The following is a 17538-nucleotide window of genomic DNA, read 5'->3' as shown; positions in this document are numbered from 1 at the left end:
CACTAGCTAGACCTCGGCGCGCTTATCCTCTTGACCGACGAGCATGGTGGTGTCGATGGGACACATGCAAGGCATCAGATTAACTAAAGAGTGTTGGTAGGTTAGTCTCCGTCTTCGACGACTCGACGTGAGAGCACGCACGCGCAAATGTACATGTACCAAAGATGGTTCATGGTTGTACATGAAGAAGCACAACCTTTTGGATGGTTTGTACTACCGTGACACATGCCCACCAAATTTTGGGACGCGTACTAATCGAAAATCATGCATAACAAGGTAAGTTAAGTAATGCCGGTCATCATTTTAGGAGGGAAATAATGGCCAAAATCATCCATCAAAGGACATAATCAACCTGCCCACAAAATCGGGAGCTCTTTATTTTGGGAGGAAAATAAATACTCAGGCTCGCGAGGTAAGTTAATTAATGTTTCACATAATTTTGGGAGGAAAATAAAGAGCGGGTCAATAAACAGTCCTCGTTTAATTCCTCCACCCAATCAATTCGCCCACCCAACTCTCCCGTATCATCAATCAATCAAAGAAAAAAAGGAAAACTAAAATCATGCATCAATGCACCTCCTCGCGTATCAAATCCTCGTGGTTCGTGAATGACCAGCAAAGGAAACGCCCTCACCTAACACGCCTTTCCCTCGATCGACACCACGGCGGCGCGGCCGGGCTTGCTCGCCGGAGCACGCACGCGTGCCTGCATGGACGCGAGCGGCTCCGTCGATCTCGCCTTGCCGGCGTCGCGCGCGTGGCCGCGGCGGCTGCTGAATGACGGTGAGGACGCGCCGGCGACTATGCGTGCCGCGGAGATCCGTCGCCCACACAAGCCATCCTCGTTCCCTCCGCCGGCAAGGAATCACGGAAGAGCCGACCACCAGGAAGAGATGGCGGCCAGGGGACTGCGTTGTGCTGCCTCACGCGGTCACGCCGGCCACCAGCACCGGGCCCTTCCCCACATCGCCGCCGGTGACCTCGTCCGCGACGAGCTCGCGTCCACCGGCCAGCTTGCCCTGCAGGTGAGGATCCCTGTTTCTTCACTTCTGGTTCCTGGTTCCGTGCGCTGTGGATCTGCCAAGGCTGACATTCGTTTTCAGAATTTGACTCCTGTGTGTGTTCACAGCTACAAGATTAGTACAGTAGGGTACTTTTGGGGAAAAGTTCAGATTTTTAGGTGTCTATTTCCGTGTGAGAAAGATCACGCCCATACATTTTAGTTTAGCATTGCTCAAAACATTGACACTTGGTGTGCAGAATTAGCTTGTCCGAGCTGTCAAGAATGCATGTATACACGGTGCTATTGCTACCCATTTGCTCTTGATTGCATTATAACAAATTCGAAATGCTACTTGTTTATATGAATCTGCTGAATCAACACTTGAGATCAATTTCTGCTGATTGCTATTTCATTCTAATTGGGAAAATGTAGCGCTATTTAATGAATGAATCTGTTCAGAATTGTCCGGCACCAGTATTATTCTTGCCCCGGGATTGTAAGGTATCTTTGGTTGTTCACTTTAGGAACTGAATTTACCTGCTATTTGTTTCCATGCATGCAATGACCACCATGGGCACCCGGATATTATAGAACAGCTGCTGCAAGCTGGGAAGGCAGTAGTGGTATTACGCTTTAGTTATAGGTGTAGTGGTTTATTATTCTATTTTATATAAAAACTTACCTGTCATATACACAATCGGCAGGTTCCTTCATGGGAGCTGCAGCTCGCAGGGGTCTAGGATCGTAACGATGTCCATCGCCTGCAAATACGAGGAGATCTAGGTGCCCCAGGTATGAACACCAATGCCTTGAATATGTTCATATCATTGATATAGTGTGTGTTTTCCATATATAGCTTAATTGTAGTCGTTTCTTAGGTGCATAAGAGTATGCGGTGTGACCGCTGTTGGGCAGCCGTGGTGGTGGTGGCGTTATCTCAGTTTCGGCCACAATTCCCTCAGGTGATTCCTTGAGTTGATGCCCAGTCTCTGTCCATTAAGTCATTGAATTAATTATACGTGGAGCTTTTCTGGTACTGGTTTGTGCTGCTGGTGATGTTGTTTATATGGTCCTAATTTGTATTTTGCCTCTGATGTCTAATATGAATAACGGTCATGTTGCTGTCTTCTTAGTGCTTGTACTGATGTTCATAAATCTGGCACTACTTTCTTGATCAAGTCTTGCTCTAGTGTTTGTAATGTAATCCTGATAGTGGCATGTGATTTAATTGCAGCTATCTTGATTCATTATCAACAATATTGTACCTCTCAAGCATATCTTCAGAATCTTTAAGCCTTTCATTATCAACAATATTGTAAGCAGATTATGTGGTGTGCTATTTGTGAAGGTGCTCTAATATAGCGAAAACCGACGGATAGGATTGGCAATGTGTTAAGCAACCATCTAGCTCACGTGATGCAGTCCACATGTAGAGTAATGTCTTTTTACTCAATCCATGCAGCTTATGATCTGGAGGAGTTATGTTTCTTCTCCTTCTGCCAAATGCAACTTGTAGTAGTATGTTATGTATTGCTTGATATATTGTTTATGGGATATATTCAATCATGGTAGTATTTGTGTGATTTTGATGTGCAATTTTCTGTTAAGTAGCAAGAAGAGATTCTTATTCTTTTGCCATTTTACTGTTGAAATTCTCTTCTTCTTTTCCCAAACTAAGATTCAATGAAAGCAGCCATTAAATTACTTGTAGTGTGCCACTAGTAGTAATTTGGTAATGTTGCCAGGATTAGATTTGTTGGTGTTGCTCAGCAGAGCAAAGCTAGTTTATGTGGCTTGTTTGATTTAGAGCAGATCTTGTTTAGATAAACTAGTTCTTATCTTGACGCCTGTGCTAATTCTGGTTATAGGATAGATAAGAACAGCGTGTGCTGAACTAACCCTCAATTGTTTTTCTTCAAGGGCTAGGAGGACTAAACGACAGACAAGATGGAACCAGCAGACACAGTACTTAAGCTGGAGTACCTAGGGACAACTGAGACATGTATCGGTTCTTCTTCTTTGCTTATAAGCATTAGGTGCGCAATGGTAAGCTTCCTGTAGCTTCTGAAAGGCTATTTGAACCTCTGAGACATGTAGAATAACGTCTTCTCACTCAAGCTTGACAATTTATGATCTGGAGGAGTAATGTTTCTACTCCTTCTGCCAGGTGCAACTTGTAATAGTATGGATTGCTTGATATATTGTTTATGTCGATATATTCTGTCATGGTAGTGTTTGTGTGATTTTTAGTGCGCAATTTTCTGTTAACTAGCAAGAAGAGATTCTTACCTTGTAGATTACTGGGTGCTGCCAATTTACAGTTGAAGTTCTGTCTTTTTTTTGGCCAAACTAAGATTTAATGACATAAGCCATTAAATTACTTGTCGCCTGCCACCCGTATTAATTTGGTAATGTTGCCAGGTTCAAATTTGGTGGTGTTGCTCATCGTAACAAAGCTAGCTCATGTGGTTTGTGATTGAGAGCAGATCTTGTTTTGATAAACTAGTTCTTATCTTAACCTCTGTGCTAACTCTGGTGTGCTGTACTAACCCTGAATTGTTTTTCTTCAAGTGCTAGGAGAACTGAATGACAGACAAGATGGAACTAGTAGGGACAGTACTTAAGCTGGAGTCCCCGGGGAGAACTGAGACATGTATCAGTTCTATTTTGCTTGTAAGCATCAGCTGCAAAATGGTGAGCTTCCTCTAGCTTCTGAAAGATGATTTGAATGTCTGGGACATGTTTAATGTGCATGAAATTCTTTGTTTGGTGCGGCTGATACCCTGGAATACGTGTATAATTTTGGTCATGTTTAATGTTTTCCTTGTTCTATTACTTTCCCATCTCCAGAATCCCACATTTGTTCTTTCTCTTCTGTCTGTAGGGAAACTGATGCAACCGATACATGAACATCTCACTTGGATCTGGGTTTGTCTGATGCTGCCATGTTGCAGATGGAGGCTGACCTTGCACCTTGGAAATCAACTATTGCAATGCTACCTATCCACCTGGCCTTTTCCCTGGAACCATAATCGGTTCAAGTTGAACAACAGTATAGTTTACAAAACAATGATAGCTGAAGAAGATGAGGCTAGCCAGAGATGAGATTTTGTTTTGCCTTGGTCTAAGAAGATTGAGGCATTTTCTAAACGAGGACCATAAATGCAACATGTGGTACGTGTCTCCTACTCCCCCACACGTGCTGTTGATTTGCCTATTTATCGAGTATGCTTTATTTTGATCGGTGCTAGTCATTGTTCATCGTTTAATATACTTGAATAATGCTTGTCCTAAAGTGATCATGTGTCATGATGACAAGTGATGGTCCTTGTGTGTTTTTGCTGTCAAAATTATTGATTTTCTATGATAGAACCTGAATTGTTGTTGAGTTATCAAGTATCACGGATCCTTGCAGTGAAGTCCTTCATCAAAATTATGAATTTAGTTTTGAGTAGGAATCTTATTTATGTGCTGTTAGGAGGATATTACTAGGAATCCTATCCTACAAGATGTTTTCTACCAAATAATATAGATTTGGCTTTGTATATATCTAAAATAAGCAGAATGCAGGGTTTCCAGATTACAGAATTATGATTCCATCTTCTAAGCCTTGGCTAGTGAATTCTTAAGTATATGTTTCGATGGGGTGCTGTGCTCAGATGATGAAACTGAAGTGAAATAATAAATTTTGCGTTGTTTCTTTTGCTCACAGCTCTATGCTCCTTTTTCTCAAGCAGGTCTGGCATATGCACCTAACCATGGCTACCGAATCTAGCCGTTTTGGCTTCCAACTGGACAGCTGCTGTACTAGCCATGACTGGCCCTTGGCTTCGACTACCTGTCCTCCCGCCTTGGCCCGCAACGCAACTGCGGTGGTGATGCTCTGCCTCGGCTACAAGCTATTCAGGTGAGGTCCTTGATGCCATGTTTAAATAGATAGGGATAAACAAGTTTTGCCACCCAGTTCATATTTTTGTTTGAAGTTATGTCTAAACTGTTGATGTTGTCTTTCTCTATGTCCTGAATGATTTGAGAATTGTTGGCTTGATGAATTAGTATCAAAGCTTGATCATCACATGCAAACACATTTTACTTTGGATGGTTGCTGATTAGAAGTTGAAGAAACTCTCTTGTTGTTATTATCATTTGGTAGCACATGTCCCTTGGAGTTGCTTGGAACGCGTTTGGAGTAGGTTGTGGCATTTTGGAAGGAAACCAATAATTTTTGTGTGTGTAAGTAAGGCTGCTGATGTGTGTTGTGATACATGTTAAGTGGTTAGCTTGGATATTAATTCCATGTTCTTGACTGAATGTTGATGCATGTAAAGAAAGAGAGAAAGGAGGGTCATGTTGTTATTGCCATTTTATTTATTTATTTGACATGATTGTGTAAGAAACAATGTGTGTAGCTCATCTCGATGGAACACCCTCCATTCATTATCTCATTTTGTTAATGCCTTCTGGTTTGTTGTCGTGCATGCAGGTGGTGGTGAATGGACAAACGAGACGCCGGCGGAGCCTTGTTCTTGGACCTGTGGTGGTAGATAGCCAGTTGGGACTGACACGACGCCGGAGGAGTGGTGGTGCATGGAGCGGTCGACGAACAGCGTTGGGTGCTGAGAGAGAAGGAATGGAGCATTGTGCACTTGGCTGCTCTGATGCAGCGGCGGCAGCAGCAATGAGGTAGAAATGGAGGTGGCCTGGAGGAAGGGAGCTAGAGTAGCTGTGTCCGGCTGGACTAGCGAGATGCTGGCCTATTTTCAACTGCTAGCATTCAATTTCAGGCTCAAGTGCGGCCAAGATTTTGTACCAATGCTGTTGTACATGCGATCGAGCTAGCTAGATGTTGTTTCATGTCCAGTGGCTTGGCTAGATGTAGCCGTTCTGTGTACTTTATTTTCGCTGATGGTCAGGCCGTATCTTGAGGTGAATTCTTTATGTGTATTTAAATGCCTTAGAGGATGTTATGTGATGTGAATGTACATGAGCATGAGCATGCACTCGAGAACTGGATCAAGTGTTTGGAGCTAGTAGCTGTTTTTTATTGTTTGCAGTCTGACGAGGAGGTGTAAAGAAAGCTACGGAAGACTTGTATGTTTTGACAAAACAATTCATGGTGTTGATTGGCATTCCAGCTTCATTGTAAATTTTTTGGAAGACGAAATTTCAGTCTGACTAGAAAAGTTACGGGAAGATTTGTGTGTTTTTCGAAGCAAATCATGGTGTTGATTGGCATTCCAGCTTCATTGTGAACAAGTCGGAAGAAGAAATTTGAGTCTGACGAGGGGGTGTAAAGAAAGCAACGGAGAGCAATCCGAATTCCGCTCCAAAATCATGTGTGTCAAACTTGTGAACAACTTAGCTAGCCAAATCTCAAGCCAGAATATTAGTGCATTGTACTTGCTTCTGTGAGATGAAGCTTGAGTTTATGGCAGATTTTGTTGATCTGTGTGTATATTTGGATGTCGAGTGGGTTGGTCTGTGTTTTGGTTGAAGGATTTTCGTGTATTGGTTTGTGTGTTATATATTTCGTAGCCTGAATCGATCGTGTATGATTGGAGTGGAGTGGAGTGAGCTATTATTTGGTGTTTGACGGTACAAGTGTAGGAAATCTGGAAAGGTCATGTCAGAAATTAGCTAGGAAGAATGAAACTGAAAATCAAGGGGAGATGGTCGAGCAAGAAAGAAATGGAAAGTTTACGTGAGTGAATGGATGGATTCGTGGGCTCAGCTAGTGAGTAGTTGCGAGAGAAAAAGAAAAAGAAAAAGGTTTAGGGATCAAAAATGGATCGGTCCATCCCAGGCTGTTTGGAAAAATGGATCGGGCGAGGAGGCAGCCAGGCTGGCAGTCACGTCGCTGTCAGATGAGGATGTCCTGCTCCTGCATGCGCGCGCGCGCGCGAGAGAGAAAAGATTTCCGAAGCGAAGATGTCTTGTGCGGAGGAGTACGGCAGCAGGTTGCGCGCGTGGCGGAAAGCCGTCTCAACTGCTGCAGCCCGAGTAATCGGAGCACAAAACTGGCTGGCGCGCCTGATTGCCGTGGCGGCTGTGCGGAGCCTCCACATCCACGTCGGCGACGGTGGCAGCGTAAGGCAGCGGATCATCATTATTCACGCCGGCCTGCTTCCCACCGCGGTACGCCGCGATGCAGTCCCTGATCTTCTTGATAAGGTTCTCCGTCATCCACCCTACGCTGACGACCTGCTCGACGGGAAGGCCCGCGAGCGCGAGGTTCGGGCGGCCGCCGACCATGGCGTCGTGGAGGAGGAGCTAGCATGTTCTCGCGCTGCCGGTTGTCGCGCTCCGCCTTGCGCAGCTGCTCCTGCATCTTGCCGACGCGCGCGGTCCCGGACGTACTCCTCGCCCGCCGTCCATCTTCTTCCTGCACTGCTCCACCTCGGGCAAGGCCCTGTAACGGTCGACGACGCCCATCGCCTCCGGGAGCGACGACGGCCACACCTGCGACGACCCGTCCTCGAGCTCGATTATCAGGCACGCCTGGACGCCGCGCGCACAGGACGGACAGCTCGCCGGCCTTCTTGATCGCGCGCGCCCATCGCGCGTTTCTTGCCCGTTGCTTTCCGGGTTGGGTCGTTCGCGATGTACGCCATGCTCACCTTCTTGCGAGCCATGGACGTACGTACGGATCTCTGCGAGAAAGATCACAGAAGGTGGCTACAAATGGATGCTGTGTTGCAGGATGATGAAAGGAACGGGAGGATGTGCACGCGTGGTGGTCTTATACCGGATGAGAAGATTACAGCCATCAACACGTTCGTGATTGGAAAGGAATTATTCTAATTAATCAAGACGTGGATCGCCTGAATTAGTACTGGTTAATGCATTCTTAGCTAGCATATCTTTTATCATTTCAAATTCTTAATTAGCCCAACCTTTATAATTAATGGTTAGCCGAGTATACATTAAAATTTTGAATCACTCAAATAGAAGAAATATGGAAGACGAGAAGCTAACCTGAAAATCATGGCCATTTGTTCCTTAATAAATGCATCTTTAGCTTGTGGGTATTGTTCCTCCCCAAAATCCCACATCTATATTTCTTCATGGACTAATTTAACTCATGTATGCATGCTTTAAATCCAGTAATACCACTTCACTATAGAACGACGGAGCTAGAGCAAGCAAGGTCATTAATCCCGCGAGAGGCGATACTCCCTGCTGCCCGGTGTGGCTTGGTTTGTCCAATGCTTAATCTGATTATTTTTGAAATTTTATATGCATAAAGCCTTTATTATTTTCTCTTTCTCTCAGTAAACTCAGATTATTGTATTAATGCCGCCAACAAGTACACATCTATCTGGAGATGTCCTAACAATTGATCACAAAATAAAGGCAACAAAAGATATTATTTACATACATGATATTATTTATCAAAAGTTGTGGCTATAAAATGCATTATTCGCCACAAAATATTGTGAATATCTCAAAAAAAAAGTATTTCCGTCATAATTCAACACAATAGAGAATATTCTCGTCCCTCTGAAAAATATAAGGATGATACCATCGCATTTGCTAGGGTCACCTTGCTAGTTGGTGAAACAGTAGTACTTACCAATGAATCTGATGTTGTACGCTTAATTTTTCTTCTCAATGCAACAACAACAACAACAATAAAATCCATAAAACCTTGGAGCACCAGGTGAAATCACAATGCAACTCTAGTAAGGCATGATATACCAATTTGGGACTTCTGGCACACAACCAGCATTAAAATGGGGCCCAATTTGTACTACTCCCTCCATATCGGTTTACAGGGTAATTACACACATTGAAAAATAAGTTTGATTACAAATTTGGTCAATAAAATATGAGATATATACCAAAAAAATATACGGTTGGATTCATATTCAAAATCTTTCCAATAATATAGTTTTTTGTGATATATATCTTATATTTTGTTGACCAAATTAGTAGTTTATTTTTTTCTCAAAATACGTCATAGCCATGTAAACCTGTATGAAGGGAGTATGTTCTAATTAATCTGTTCTACTTAATAGACCAAGTAAATTTACAAAACATAATCAAGTCAATTCATATATACGTCCAGTACCAGACTCTGACAACTGACAGTAAGACCAAGCATTGTATGGATGTGTGCTTCAGAAATATAAGATCCCAAAGAACCAACATTAGAGCTAGTTTTCTACTACTAGTAAGTAGAGAAACATAATTAAGAGATCTTGATAACCCTTGCAACAAACACAAGGAAAACAGAGTTTATCCCCAGCAAAATTGGCCAAATTTCGTGTCTTTTTCTTCCTCAGAGTATACGGCAAACAAACAAACCCAACGAAATCAGTTTTTCCAGAACCTGTCAAGCCACCACATCAGCAAAGCCCTCGAGGAACTCCCCCACTTCTGCTTTTACAGAGATGGTCGAGCGGCTCACAGGCAGCTTCGGTAAAACGAACCTGCTGCCCGCTACGTTGCCTCCGGTGCTCGCCTGCATCTGCGTTCCCCCAGAGACGCCGCCAACGTCGTGCCCGTTGCCTCTGTTCTTGGTCACGGGTGGCTGCATGGTGTAGGGCTGCGGAGCCGTCTGCGAGATGGGCGCCCTGACAGCGAACGCCTCGATGCGATCCTGCGGAGCTGCATTGCCGTGCTCCGCGGCCGCGCCGCCGACACCGGCAGGGCAGCCGAGCGCCGCCTTGTTGCGGCAGAGCGCCTCGAGCTGGTGGAAGTAGGAGGGGCCAGCCTTGGAGTCCTCGGGGCGCTTCTTGTTGCTCTCATTCACCTTCTTGAAGTGCCTCCACTTTTCCATGCACTCCTTGGAGCTCCAGCCCTCGCCCGCGGAGATCTCCGCCCAGAGCATGTCCAGGTTGCTCCAGCCGACGCCGTCCTGCAGAGCCGCATTGGCCGCGCCGCCGGCACCAGCAGGAGCAGGGGAGCCGACCGCCTCCTTGTTGCGGTGGAACGCCTCGAGCTGGTGGAAGTAGAAGGGGCCAGTCTTGCGCTTCTTGTTGCTGCCCTTCTCCTTCACCTTGTCGAAGTAGTAGTTCATCTGCCACCACTTGGCCTTGCACAGCTTGGAGCTCCGGCTGTAGCCCATTCGACGCATGCCCGCGGAGACCTCCTCCCAGAGCGGCGCATTCGACCCCTTCCCACGCATGCCCTGGCTTGTCCGCAGCTGGATCAGCGCCTGCACCTCCGCCTTCGGCCACAGCGACGACGACGACGACGCCGCCCCGTGGCCGCCTCCGGACCCCGACGAGCGGAGCGCCTCCAGCTGGTGGAAGTAGGAGGGGGGAGTCTTGCTGCTGTCCTTCATCTTCTTGAAGTAGTAGTTCATGTTCCCCCACTTCTCCATGCACCGCTGGGAGCTCCGGTGGTAGCCCATCCCACGCATGCCCGCCGAGACCTCCTCCCAGAGCGGCGTCCCCTTTAGACGCATGGCCAGGTTTGCCCGCAGCTCGATCAGCGCGTGCACCTCCGCCTCGGACCACGACGCCGTCCCGCCGCCGCCTCCGGACCCGTCCCGCGTCGTTCCGGCTGGCGCCATGATGTCGTGCACCACCGGCGCTTGCTGCTGCGGCGGGTTCTGCGGCCGCGGCGAGGGTTGTGGCTGCGTACTTGTTGCGGGTAGTTGCGACGGCTCAGGCGACTTCTGCGGCTGCAGCGCCGCGGGCGGCCTTGTCGGCGGGTTCTGCGGCTGCGTACCCACGGGTTGTTGCGACGACGACAGCGGTGGTGCGGCGGCGGCGTAGAACATGGGCGCAGCGTGAGTCCACGATGAAGGCGGCGGCATGAACCTGACGGGCACCGCAGCGATGGACGGCATGGGGACGTACTGCCCGGCGAACCTCTGCATGTAGGAGAGCACCGCGGCGTTGTGGGTGGCGGCCATGGCGCGCTCCTGCGCGAGTATCTCCTGCTCGCGCGCGACGCGACCGCCAGGCCTCCTCGCGGATCACGCGCTCCTGCTCCCGCTTCTCGACGACCTCCAGGAACCGGTGCTGCATCGCGTCCTGCCGCTCCATCACCTGCTTCGTGAGACCCTCGAGGAACCTCGGCATCTTCGCGCCCGCGGCAGCACAAGCGCCCTCCGACGTCCTCTTCCTCTTCGCTCCCTCGCCCATGTCGTCCGTGCCCATGTCGCCAGAGTAATCCTCCGTGTTGGACGTCGAGCAGCTCAAGTTTCCCCCAACCACCGGCGTGTCCATGCCCATGCCAGCGGTTCCAGCAGGCGGCGGCTAGGGTAGGAACCGGATGGCTGAGGGTTCCACCATCCAGGGCACTCCAGCGGCCGTCGCTGGCGGCGCCACCGGAAAGGCCGTACCACCCGGGCCGTGCAGCGCCAATGGCTGCTGGAAGAAGCGGGACTTCATCTCGCCGTAGTTGCGGCCTGCAAGGGTGTGCACGTTGGCGAACTTGGTTTCTCCGTCCGGCAACGCCTTCTTCCCCCTGCTCTCCACGGCGTCCTCGCCGTCCCCGTGCTCCTCCGCGATCTCGCAACCGCCAGCGCGCAGGCCTTGCTCTTGGGCGCTCTCCGCCTTCACCACCGCCACGCTCGCCCTGGGCCGGACGGCCAAACCGCACAGCTTGACTCCGGCGGCATCGAACGCTCCGGCGGACTCCTCGGCGGTGCTGAGCCAGACATGGGCTCGCCGCAAACCATCCCAGATCTGCGCCCCGTACTCGCCGCCTTGTGTCCGATGCACGCCGCAGAACTCGGTACCGCCGACCAGCATACGCCTCGTCGCAGATTCTACCGCCTCCACGTGCGCCGCCGCGGTCTCACTCATGGCGGCGCTCACGCCTCGCTCGTGGGCGCTCTCCGCCTTCACCGTCATCATGCTCGCGCTGAACCGGCGGCCGCCACAAGACAAAATGAAGCGGAAGGATGGGGAGACACTGGACTGGACAGACGTCACGTTCGCTTTTGACCTGTGGACGGCGCGTTCACCATGGCTGATTGAGTCATAGGAAGCTGGAAGAAACAGACACAACAAATCAGCATGTACAAAGTTTTGTTCCAGAAAACGAGCAAACAAAATACAGCACAATGTTGCAGTGTACAATGTATATGATAGTTTACATCCCAGAAAATAAAATGTTGGTCTACACAAGCAGAAATTTACAAAATCTAAAAGAAAATACGGTTTCATAAAATGCAACAAAAAGGAATTAAACTGCACCTACAACTAACTTTTATTTTTTTATCGAAGTAGTGAAATGCAAAACAACACCTATTAATTTAAAGATATTTCAGATTTAAGGTATTCTGAAATATAATTAATAACCAACTGAATAATTCAAATTTGAAAGTCCAAACAAATATATAACTATCATGCTATTCAAATTTAAATTAAAATTTGAACACCCAAAAAAAATATTTACACCCTTTTGATGTACTAATATAATTTAAACTACCAGTTCATGTTCAAAGCTATTACGCCACTAACAAAATTCACTAAGTACAAATGTTGTACTGGTAATTTAGTACTATTGCTCAAATATACTCACCATAATCCTCTTTATCAAGGTTGTCGCGGCTTCAAGGAGAGATCCCAGCTAGAACGATAACAGCTATAAAAGGTTGACCCATGGGGAATGATCCCTCCCTCGGCTAGACGTTATTAGGTAGTTCGAACCTCTCCGGCGTGCGACTTTTCAGCACGGGGTAGCACCCCGTTGGTCAACGAGCCAGTGACTCCCGGGTGGGTTACTCGGGACCTATCAGAAACGATACCGAATACACACACACACACACCATAACACACCTACACGGTATGCGCTATCTATATAAGCTAAAAGATAAAGGGAAATCCAAATCGGCTAATGGGTTGAACCCATTGTATGTAAACAAAATTTAAAATATCAAAAAAATCTGAAATAAATTTTCACATGTATATCTAGACATTCTATGTTGGCACACAAATTTTCAGGAGAAAAGAATATTTTTTGTGTTCCCTGTAAAAAGACAATTTTGATGCTCCAACATGAATACTTAGGCGGCATTTTTTTGGTCCTTTTTTATGCATGCCATATAAAATTTTATTTTCCCACGAGATCTTGTGTACAAACATGGAATGTGGAGGTGTACATGCGAAATTTTATTTCGTATTTTTTGACATTTTTATTTTGTTTTTAATTACTTTTTAATAGTTGATCCATGTGCGCACATGTGATCATAAGCGGACCTAGCCATCCCTACGCCCGGGCGACCGCCCATGCTTGCCAAACGATACGAAGCTCGTGATTTATACTTTTCTATAGCAATTCATTTAAAATTATGCAGCTTAACCTTGTTTGCCTAGACTTCCAGAAGTTTCTAGGTCCGCCATTCCCTCTAACCCAAAACACCACCCCCAACAAACAACATACTCCGTAACTATTTTCCTTGCTATTTGTAGCTATAATGCCGGATTGCCGGTCACTTGTATAGTAGTACCGCAGCATAGCGTTTGGGGGTCCAAAAGTTTTAGGTAGCTATTTAGAGCCGAGCTTGACTCGAAAGTGTTTATCTCTCATTATGAAATTTTGTGAGAGAGCAAGAGGAACTAGTTCTTTTTTCCTCGAAAAATCTTGTAAACTCGTGGTAGAAAACACTTGCTCCGTATAAATTTTTAGTTATTTTTACCGAACGAAACAAAAAGAAATTATAACATGATGACTAATTCAAGATATTCTTTATGTATGTTAGAATATTGCTATCGGGTTAGAGAACATGACATCAAATATTACTTTCACGGAAGAGGCGCTCGTATTAACTACTGTGTTGTTTGCAAGAAAATACCTTTTGAGAGACTATTTACTTAAAATTTCAAAACTAGTCCCTCCATTTAATATTATCATTATTTTATTTAAAATTTAAAATAAATTCATGGCAAGAATTTTGGAACCTAGGGGGTACTTAGCGTGTGCCTCTGGTACAAGTAGTTTGTATTTGCAGTTCTTTCTATCGCAGACCTTATAATTTACAATGGATTGCTCCCCTCGTTTCCATGTAGTCGTGTCAGTCGGGGTGTCCTCATAGCTCACTGTTGAACTTTAAACCAATAATATCTAAATGGTACACAATTCTAATCTTTTTTCAAATACAAATTAAACAGAACTAAGTTTTGATAGTTAAATAATTTTCATGGCAAATCGGCTACTTGCTCCTATCCACATTATGACGGTGGTAGTGAAATAAGAATCTTGAAGTATAGTGGGCGCCATCTTAAAATGAGATGGGGAAGCATATTTTGCAAAGAAAAAAGTGTAAGGGAGCTTCATTCATAGCGGTGGGATAAATTTACATAAAGAGTCCAAGAGAAAAAGGAAATTACAACATTGTTCTTGTCTTTTGCAAAAAGGACCTCGCATGAAAATCTAAAACGCGATCCGACCTTCTCCACCAACGGCATTGCCAGACTCAAAGTTGTAGCCGCCAAGTCCATCTCTGGGACGAAACCACTTGAGATGGAGAAAACATTGAAACGTTGTGGCGAAGCCAAGGATCCTCCTATCTTGGAGGAAGAAGAACCCTCAAAGAAAAAGCTCAGCAGGTGCAGAGCGGCCCTCTTGGCCAAGAGTAGCAGCGGCTCACATCGTCGCCACTTGGAAGCTCATGCCGCCAAAGATTCACCACATCCCGCTAAAACCAAGCATCGACAGCTAGCTCTTCAGAATCTCGACCTCTCCCCTCGCCACCCCGGTCGGCCAGAGAAAGAGGAAGAACAAAGAGCATGAACTAATGCTTGGCAAGTGGGCTAAATATAAGCTATTTTTAGCCCAAAAACAGTAAAATATGAAGGGATATTAGGCAAAAAATTCTTGGACTGGGGGCGGTGACCCCCCCCCCCCCCGAACTCTACATAGCTCCCCCAGTGACTATATACAGCCCTAACTCTGGCGCCTCTCCTAGTCCAGCTCTCGCCGGCTATTCCATCGGAGAGGCCATGTGAACGGCGCGGTTTCTCCGAAAGGCTCTCAAAGCACTGTAGCAAGTCGAGAGGGTAGAAGGGAAGGAAGTCATGTTTTGAAACTTATAATGCTCGACAGGGTGTTTGTGCAACCAGGTGCATATGCACCCTTTATTTGAAATGCATTATAAACATATTCAAAAAGTCAAAAAAAATATTAAAAAATGTCTCGTGTATATCTTGGCATGCAAAATGCTCACAAAGTTATATCAGCAAAAATCAACTTGTTTTGTGGCATGTGTAAAAAGGATAATTTTGTGCTAAAATATTTATTTATCGAGACATTTTTTTTCTTTTTACATGTGTTGTGACATTAAAAATATCGGTTTTATATGAAATCAGCACCCGGATCGGATTTGAGTTTCAGATTGTGAAAACCCTAGTACTTCTAGTAGTGCTAGAGAAGTCTACCCTGTGGGCAACTATGCGTGGGGCGTAGGCTGCTGTGCATGATGCATTGATGCAATGATGCTGTTCTGCTAATCTGATAGGCAGATATTATTACCGACGGCACAGTTGCGCGCATAGGGATGGAGCCAAAGGACAGACAGAAGAAGCAGCTCCCTGCCATTTCAGTTTTCACCAAACCGGCAAATGTAGTGGACCACCACCGGTCTGCTTCCCCGACCCACCGAATCACCGAATCAGCAAGCTCTGGAGCCTCAAAAGGCTGTTGCGGCCTCCGGCACATGCATCTATCTCTTCTCCAAAGAGATCATGTTTTCTTTTCTTCTATCAAAGGGATCGATGAACAAGAGTTCTCCTCTTTCCACCGCTATGGTCTCGAGTAAATCCCTCGGCATTCCTCTGCCCAAATGTCCCAAGCTAGATTTGTTGACACGTGGTGTTTTCGCAGAGCCACCAAGAAAGATGGCGCGGAACAAAAAAGCGTTGGGACGAATTCGGTCACCACCCGTGAAATTTCGTCACCGTATTTGGGATGGCACTCTGGCCGTCATATCTAAATCTCCCATTTTCCCCTCTTACACAACTCCACACTTTGAAATCTACCGCATGGCGGGAGCTTCGTCAACGGCAAGGTTCACGAAGTTGGCGGCGGCTACCAGCCACGGCATGTCGACTTCTTCCTTTGCGCCGATTTTTCCGGTGGTTGTAAGCATCTCAGACCCTGGTTATAGCTCGGATCTAAGCATGTGTTAGGTTGAGTTAGATCTGGTGGCTTCAATTGTAGGTCGTGTCTTCTCCCTTGAGCAGGGCGACACTCGTCTTGCCTGGTTCTCCATCAAGCACTGCGACGGTGGTCTTGCCTGGTTCTCCGCCAATGTCTTCTTGTTCCCCGACCTCGGTGATACATGCTATTCCTCTAACTATAAGAAACATCTACTCCTTCATGTTCTAGCTAAGATTTGTACGATTGTGATAGAGATGGTTCGTTAGTGTACAATGTTTAGCAATGTTCTTCATAGTACTATAGACAATCAACCTTGTTACCTCCGCCGATCAGTCAACTCTCTCTGTCAAGAACAATGCCATGTCGTCGGATGAGCTCCCCCTTATGTACATAATGAATCACTATATGAACACAAACCTTCAACGGTTTGGGATGCATCTTTGTAAGAGTTCGTCCTTAACTGTTTAGCTAAGCTCGTGTATAGCGAGATATGCTTTACCCACGGCTTCAAAGGGAGCCAGATGAAGAAGATCACCGATAATATTTTTTTACTTCATTGGGGTCGCTGTGAGCACTCTTCGGGCTTCTTTGATTCAAAGGAATCCTATAGGAATTTTGTAGGATTTTCATCCTAAGGAATTGTTCCTATGTGCACTGTTTGATTTGTAGGATTGAATCCTTAGGCATGCATAGGAATTTTTCCTATAGGATTGCATTGCAATATGTTTTGGACGAAAATTTCCATCCACTCAAACCTCATGCTACAGTTTCTTTGATTTTCATGTGAATCAAACACTACCTTAAAAGAAATTCCTGGAGGTTTCAAATCATGTAGGATTCCACTGGACATGGCATCTAATCCTGCGGTTTTCCTACTCCTTTGTTCTAAGAATCCTATGAATCAAACAGGCCCTTCAACTGTACAGCTACACCAGAAAGTGGAGGACTATGTGGAACCGGATTTGCAAGCTGAAGGAGGAAGTGAAGCTCACCTGGAGCAATGACGGCACTTACTTTGTGATTCATGATGACGAGCAGCTAAGGCAGCACCACCTGGCAAAATAACGTGGCCCTGGTTTTCATTGATTCTGTTTACTCATGGTTTGTAAGTCATGATACGCTAGTATATATTTTTTTAATTCTACATTAAAAGTCTAGCGTCCCGAGCAAGGGAGTACTAGCTTACATGGCTCGACCGAATCAATACTTGGAGCCGAGGAGACTCTGCTCGTCTTGTTCGTGGGAATTTTATTTTTTTTTAAGGGGAGGCCTCCGGCCCGGCTTTACATATAAAGCCACATACGGCATGAAACAATAGTCAAGTTACAACTCCTCACGCACACAACCAACATAAGTTCAAAGACACAGACCACACCCGGGTCACATGACGAAACGAAAGCGACACAGCCAACAAGCGCAAACCAACCCTAGCCTATGATAAGTGGTGCGCTGGATCAACCTCCTCCTCCAGGGTC

The 17538-nt window shown here is 46.2% G+C and overlaps 1 long non-coding RNA gene and 1 pseudogene across 5 annotated transcripts; one reads left to right on the top strand and one right to left on the bottom strand.

Moving 5' to 3' along the window:
- The first annotated feature begins 1703 nt into the window (after window positions 1–1703).
- Window positions 1704–6132, top strand: LOC124691239. Of its 5 annotated transcripts, none has more exons than XR_006998864.1 (8): window positions 1704–1795; window positions 1882–1965; window positions 2924–3049; window positions 3425–3471; window positions 3575–3697; window positions 3888–4177; window positions 4741–4910; window positions 5487–6132. It is a non-coding gene; the product is annotated as an uncharacterized LOC124691239 (long non-coding RNA). The 5 variants fall into 5 exon arrangements; XR_006998863.1 differs by lacking the exon at window positions 3425–3471 and adding an exon at window positions 2238–2437; XR_006998860.1 differs by lacking the exon at window positions 3425–3471.
- A 3206-nt stretch (window positions 6133–9338) lies between these two features.
- LOC124689169 lies at window positions 9339–11766 on the bottom strand (annotated as a pseudogene).
- Between the last annotated feature and the right edge of the window lie 5772 nt (window positions 11767–17538).

Source organism: Lolium rigidum, chromosome 2 (assembly GCF_022539505.1).
Source record: "Lolium rigidum isolate FL_2022 chromosome 2, APGP_CSIRO_Lrig_0.1, whole genome shotgun sequence".
Classification (NCBI taxonomy): domain Eukaryota; kingdom Viridiplantae; phylum Streptophyta; class Magnoliopsida; order Poales; family Poaceae; genus Lolium; species Lolium rigidum.
This window is presented reverse-complemented; position numbering and strand designations above follow the sequence as displayed.